We start from the raw sequence: 7,752 nt of genomic DNA, 5'->3' as shown, positions 1-7,752 counted from the left end.
GCTATGTCGCGTGCTGCGGTATGCGGAGACACTAAAAGCACCATAGTAGAACACAGATGTAGCTTCTAAGTTGATGTAATAGTCAGTAAGAAGTAGTACAATTCAAATTTTAGGTATTCAATATTGAATTTTTAGCTGGCTTTGGTGCCTTGGACATGAGCTAGGACCTTAATATTCTGCATGAAAGGAGGACTAGCAGCCCAGTTGCACGGGAGAATGTGAAAAGTGTTCATATGTAGTAAAAACCTGAGAAATCCGTCCGTTTTCGTCATTTGTTATCGAATCGACTTAAAGCCAGATCGTCACATTGGCCGCTCTTCTCTCTGAAACGGTTGTACTTATCGTCTGCAAAGCTATGTTGCGTTCTGCGGTATGCTGAGACACTATGAGCACCATAGTATAACACAGATGAAGCTTCTAAGTAGATGTAATTTCCAGTAAGAAGTAGTACAATTCAAGTTTTAGGTATTCAATATTGACTTTTTAGCTGGCTTTGGTGCTTTGGACATAAGCTAGGACCTTAATATTCTGCATGAAAGGAGGACTAGCATCCGAGTTGCACGGGAGAATGTGAAAAGTGTTCAAATGTAGTAAAAACCTGAGAAATCCTTCCGTTTTCGTCATTTGTTATCGAATCGACTTAAAGCCAGATCGTCACATTGGCCGCTCTTCTCTCTGAAACGCTTGTACTTATCGTCTGCAAAGCTATGTCGCGTTCTGCGGTATGCTGAGACACTATGAGCACCATAGTATAACACAGATGAAGCTTCTAAGTTGATGTAATTTCCAGTAAGAAGTAGTACAATTCAAGTTTTAGGTATTCAATATTGAATTTTTAGCTGGCTTTGGTGCTTTGGACATAAGCTAGGACCTTAATATTCTGCATGAAAGGAGGACTAGCAGCGGAGTTGCACGGGAGAATATGAAAAGTGTTCAAATGTAGTAAAAACCTGAGAAATCCGTCCGTTTTCGTCATTTGTTATCGAATCGACTTAAAGCTAGATCGTCACATTGGCCGCTCTTCTCTCTGAAACGGTTGTACTTATCGTCTGCAAAGCTATGTCGCGTGCTGCGGTATGCTGAGACACTATGAGCACCATAGTAGAACACAGATGAAGCTTCTAAGTTGATGTAATTTCCAGTAAGAAGTAGTACAATTCAAGTTTTAGCTATTCAATATTGAATTTTTAGCTGGCTTTGGTGCTTTGGACATGAGCTAGGACCTTAATATTCTGCATGAAAGGAGGACTAGCATCCGAGTTGCACGGGAGAATGTGAAAAGTACTCAAATGTAGTAAAAACCTGAGAAATCCGTCCGTTTTCGTCATTTGTTATCGAATCGACTCAAAGCCAGATCGTCACATTGGCCGCTCTTCTCTCTGAAACGCTTGTACTTATCGTCTGCAAAGCTATGTCGCGTGCTGCGGTATGCTGAGACACTAAAAGCACCATAGTAGAACACAGATGAAGCTTCTAAGTTGATGTAATAGAAAGGAAGAAGTAGTCCAATTCAAGTTTTAGGTATCAATTACTGACTTTTTAGCTGACTTTGGTGCCTTGGACATGAGCTAGGACCTTAACATTCTGCATGAAAGGAGGACTAGCAGCCGATTTGCACGGGAGAATGTGAAAAGTCTTAACATGTAGTAAAAACCCGAGAAATCCGTCCGTTTTCGTCATTTGTTATCGAATCGACTTAAAGCCAGATCGTCACATTGGCCGCTCTTCTCTCTGAAACGGTTGTACTTATCGATTGCAAAGCTATGTCGCGTGCTGCGGTATGCGGAGACACTAAAAGCACCATAGTAGAACACAGATGAAGGTTCTAAGTTGATGTAATAGAAAGTAAGAAGTAGTACAATTCAAATTTTAGGTATTCAATATTGAATTTTTAGATGGCTTTGGTGCCTTGGACATGAGCTAGGACCTTAAGATTCTGCATGAAAGGAGGACTAGCAGCCCTGTTGCACGGGAGAATGTGAAAAGTGTTCATATGTAGTAAAAACCTGAGAAATCGGTCCGTTTTCGTCATTTGTTATCGAATCGACTTAAAGCCAGATCGTCACATTGGCCGCTCTTCTCTCTGAAACGGTTGTACTTATCGTCTGCAAAGCTATGTCGCGTGCTGCGGTATGCGGAGACAGTAAAAGCTCCATAGTAGAACACAGATGAAGCTTCTAAGTTGATGTAATAGCCAGTAAGAAGTAGTACAATTCAAGTTTTAGGTATTGAATATTGAATTTTTAGCTGGCTTTGGTGCCTTGGACATGAGCTAGGACCTTAAGATTCTGCATGAAAGGAGGACTAGCAGCCGAGTTGCACGGGAAAATGTGAAAAGTGTTCAAATGTAGTAAAAACCTGAGAAATCCGTCCGTTTTCGTCATTTGTTATCGAATCGACTTAAAGTCAGATCGTCACATTGGCCGCTCTTCTCTCTGAAACGCTTGTAGTTATCGTCTGCAAAGCTATGTCGCGTGCTGCGGTATGCTGAGACACTATGAGCACCATAGTAGGACACAGATGAAGCTTCTAAGTTGATGTAATAGCCAGTAAGAAGTAGTAAAATTCAAGTTTTTAGGTATCGATTATTGACTTTTTAGCTGGCTTTGGTGCCTTGGACATGAGCTAGGACCTTAAGACTCGGCACGAAAGGAGGACTAGCAGCCGAGTTGCACGGGAGAATGTGAAAAGTGTTCATATGTAATAAAAACCAGAGAAATCCGTCCGTTTTCGTCATTTGTTATCGAGTCGACTTAAAGCCAGATCGTCACATTGGCCGCTCTTCTCTCTGAAACGGTTGTACTTATCGATTGCAAAGCTATGTCGCGTGCTGCGGTATGCGGAGACACTAAAAGCACCATAGTAGAACACAGATGTAGCTTCTAAGTTGATGTAATAGTCAGTAAGAAGTAGTACAATTCAAATTTTAGGTATTCAATATTGAATTTTTAGCTGGCTTTGGTGCCTTGGACATGAGCTAGGACCTTAATATTCTGCATGAAAGGAGGACTAGCAGCCCTGTTGCACGGGAGAATGTGAAAAGTGTTCATATGTAGTAAAAACCTGAGAAATCGGTCCGTTTTCGTCATTTGTTATCGAATCGACTTAAAGCCAGATCGTCACATTGGCCGCTCTTCTCTCTGAAACGGTTGTACTTATCGTCTGCAAAGCTATGTTGCGTTCTGCGGTATGCTGAGACACTATGAGCACCATAGTATAACACAGATGAAGCTTCTAAGTAGATGTAATTTCCAGTAAGAAGTAGTACAATTCAAGTTTTAGGTATACAATATTGAATTTTTAGCTGGCTTTGGTGCTTTGGACATGAGCTAGGACCTTAATATTCTGCATGAAAGGAGGACTAGCATCCGAGTTGCACGGGAGAATGTGAAAAGTATTCAAATGTAGTAAAAACCTGAGAAATCCGTCCGTTTTCGTCATTTGTTATCGAATCGACTCAAAGCCAGATCGTCACATTGGCCGCTCTTCTCTCTGAAACGCTTGTACTTATCGTCTGCAAAGCTATGTCGCGTGCTGCGGTATGCTGAGACACTAAAAGCACCATAGTATAACACAGATGAAGCTTCTAAGTTGATGTAATTTCCAGTAAGAAGTAGTACAATTCAAGTTTTAGGTATTCAATATTGAATTTTTAGCTGGCTTTGGTGCTTTGGACATAAGCTAGGACCTTAATATTCTGCATGAAAGGAGGACTAGCAGCGGAGTTGCACGGGAGAATATGAAAAGTGTTCAAATGTAGTAAAAACCTGAGAAATCCGTCCGTTTTCGTCATTTGTTATCGAATCGACTTAAAGCTAGATCGTCACATTGGCCGCTCTTCTCTCTGAAACGCTTGTACTTATCGTCTGCAAAGCTATGTCGCGTGCTGCGGTATGCTGAGACACTATGAGCACCATAGTAGAACACAGATGAAGCTTCTAAGTTGATGTAATTTCCAGTAAGAAGTAGTACAATTCAAGTTTTAGGTATACAATATTGAATTTTTAGCTGGCTTTGGTGCTTTGGACATGAGCTAGGACCTTAATATTCTGCATGAAAGGAGGACTAGCATCCGAGTTGCACGGGAGAATGTGAAAAGTATTCAAATGTAGTAAAAACCTGAGAAATCCGTCCGTTTTCGTCATTTGTTATCGAATCGACTCAAAGCCAGATCGTCACATTGGCCGCTCTTCTCTCTGAAACGCTTGTACTTATCGTCTGCAAAGCTATGTCGCGTGCTGCGGTATGCGGAGACACTAAAAGCACCATAGTAGAACACAGATGAAGCTTCTAAGTTGATGTAATAGAAAGGAAGAAGTAGTCCAATTCAAGTTTTAGGTATCAATTACTGACTTTTTAGCTGACTTTGGTGCCTTGGACATGAGCTAGGACCTTAACATTCTGCATGAAAGGAGGACTAGCAGCCGATTTGCACGGGAGAATGTGAAAAGTCTTAACATGTAGTAAAAACCCGAGAAATCCGTCCGTTTTCGTCATTTGTTATCGAATCGACTTAAAGCCAGATCGTCACATTGGCCGCTCTTCTCTCTGAAACGGTTGTACTTATCGATTGCAAAGCTATGTCGCGTGCTGCGGTATGCGGAGACACTAAAAGCACCATAGTAGAACACAGATGAAGGTTCTAAGTTGATGTAATAGAAAGAAAGATGTAGTACAATTCAAATTTTAGGTATTCAATATTGAATTTTTAGATGGCTTTGGTGCCTTGGACATGAGCTAGGACCTTAAGATTCTGCATGAAAGGAGGACTAGCAAACCTGTTGCACGGGAGATTGTGAAAAGTGTTCATATGTAGTAAAAACCTGAGAAATCGGTCCGTTTTCGTCATTTGTTATCGAATCGACTTAAAGCCAGATCGTCACATTGGCCGCTCTTCTCTCTGAAACGGTTGTACTTATCGTCTGCAAAGCTATGTTGCGATCTGCGGTATGCTGAGACACTATGAGCACCATAGTAGAACACAGATGAAGCTTCTAAGTTGATGTAATAGCCAGTAAGAAGTAGTACAATTCAAGTTTTAGGTATTGAATATTGAATTTTTAGCTGGCTTTGGTGCCTTGGACATGAGCTAGGACCTTAAGATTCTGCATGAAAGGAGGACTAGCAGCCGAGTTGCACGGGAAAATGTGAAAAGTGTTCAAATGTAGTAAAAACCTGAGAAATCCGTCCGTTTTCGTCATTTGTTGTCGAATCGACTTAAAGTCAGATCGTCACATTGGCCGCTCTTCTCTCTGAAACGCTTGTAGTTATCGTCTGCAAAGCTATGTCGCGTGCTGCGGTATGCTGAGACACTATGAGCACCATAGTAGGACACAGATGAAGCTTCTAAGTTGATGTAATAGCCAGTAAGAAGTAGTAAAATTCAAGTTTTTAGGTATCGATTATTGACTTTTTAGCTGGCTTTGGTGCCTTGGACATGAGCTAGGACCTTAAGACTCGGCACGAAAGGAGGACTAGCAGCCGAGTTGCACGGGAGAATGTGAAAAGTGTTCATATGTAATAAAAACCTGAGAAATCCGTCCGTTTTCGTCATTTGTTATCGAGTCGACTTAAAGCCAGATCGTCACATTGGCCGCTCTTCTCTCTGAAACGGTTGTACTTATCGATTGCAAAGCTATGTCGCGTGCTGCGGTATGCGGAGACACTAAAAGCACCATAGTAGAACACAGATGTAGCTTCTAAGTTGATGTAATAGTCAGTAAGAAGTAGTACAATTCAAATTTTAGGTATTCAATATTGAATTTTTAGCTGGCTTTGGTGCCTTGGACATGAGCTAGGACCTTAATATTCTGCATGAAAAGAGGACTAGCAGCCCTGTTGCACGGGAGAATGTGAAAAGTGTTCATATGTAGTAAAAACCTGAGAAATCGGTCCGTTTTCGTCATTTGTTATCGAATCGACTTAAAGCCAGATCGTCACATTGGCCGCTCTTCTCTCTGAAACGGTTGTACTTATCGTCTGCAAAGCTATGTTGCGTTCTGCGGTATGCTGAGACACTATGAGCACCATAGTATAACACAGATGAAGCTTCTAAGTAGATGTAATTTCCAGTAAGAAGTAGTACAATTCAAGTTTTAGGTATTCAATATTGACTTTTTAGCTGGCTTTGGTGCTTTGGACATAAGCTAGGACCTTAATATTCTGCATGAAAGGAGGACTAGCATCCGAGTTGCACGGGAGAATGTGAAAAGTGTTCAAATGTAGTAAAAACCTGAGAAATCCTTCCGTTTTCGTCATTTGTTATCGAATCGACTTAAAGCCAGATCGTCACATTGGCCGCTCTTCTCTCTGAAACGCTTGTACTTATCGTCTGCAAAGCTATGTCGCGTTCTGCGGTATGCTGAGACACTATGAGCACCATAGTATAACACAGATGAAGCTTCTAAGTTGATGTAATTTCCAGTAAGAAGTAGTACAATTCAAGTTTTAGGTATTCAATATTGAATTTTTAGCTGGCTTTGGTGCTTTGGACATGAGCTAGGACCTTAATATTCTGCATGAAAGGAGGACTAGCAGCGGAGTTGCACGGGAGAATATGAAAAGTGTTCAAATGTAGTAAAAACCTGAGAAATCCGTCCGTTTTCGTCATTTGTTATCGAATCGACTTAAAGCTAGATCGTCACATTGGCCGCTCTTCTCTCTGAAACGCTTGTACTTATCGTCTGCAAAGCTATGGCGCGTGCTGCGGTATGCTGAGACACTATGAGCACCATAGTAGAACACAGATGAAGCTTCTAAGTTGATGTAATAGAAAGGAAGAAGTAGTCCAATTCAAGTTTTAGGTATCAATTACTGACTTTTTAGCTGACTTTGGTGCCTTGGACATGAGCTAGGACCTTAACATTCTGCATGAAAGGAGGACTAGCAGCCGATTTGCACGGGAGAATGTGAAAAGTCTTAACATGTAGTAAAAACCCGAGAAATCCGTCCGTTTTCGTCATTTGTTATCGAATCGACTTAAAGCCAGATCGTCACATTGGCCGCTCTTCTCTCTGAAACGGTTGTACTTATCGATTGCAAAGCTATGTCGCGTGCTGCGGTATGCGGAGACACTAAAAGCACCATAGTAGAACACAGATGAAGGTTCTAAGTTGATGTAATAGAAAGTAAGATGTAGTACAATTCAAATTTTAGGTATTCAATATTGAATTTTTAGATGGCTTTGGTGCCTTGGACATGAGCTAGGACCTTAAGATTCTGCATGAAAGGAGGACTAGCAAACCTGTTGCACGGGAGATTGTGAAAAGTGTTCATATGTAGTAAAAACCTGAGAAATCGGTCCGTTTTCGTCATTTGTTATCGAATCGACTTAAAGCCAGATCGTCACATTGGCCGCTCTTCTCTCTGAAACGGTTGTACTTATCGTCTGCAAAGCTATGTTGCGATCTGCGGTATGCTGAGACACTATGAGCACCATAGTAGAACACAGATGAAGCTTCTAAGTTGATGTAATAGCCAGTAAGAAGTAGTACAATTCAAGTTTTAGGTATTGAATATTGAATTTTTAGCTGGCTTTGGTGCCTTGGACATGAGCTAGGACCTTAAGATTCTGCATGAAAGGAGGACTAGCAGCCGAGTTGCACGGGAAAATGTGAAAAGTGTTCAAATGTAGTAAAAACCTGAGAAATCCGTCCGTTTTCGTCATTTGTTATCGAATCGACTTAAAGTCAGATCGTCACATTGGCCGCTCTTCTCTCTGAAACGGTTGTACTTATCGTCTGCAAAGCTATG

Source organism: Schistocerca gregaria, unplaced genomic scaffold (assembly GCF_023897955.1).
Source record: "Schistocerca gregaria isolate iqSchGreg1 unplaced genomic scaffold, iqSchGreg1.2 ptg000526l, whole genome shotgun sequence".
In the NCBI taxonomy this organism is placed as follows: Eukaryota; Metazoa; Arthropoda; class Insecta; order Orthoptera; family Acrididae; genus Schistocerca; species Schistocerca gregaria.
The sequence above is the reverse complement of the archived record's forward strand: the minus strand, read 5'-3'. Positions refer to the sequence as shown.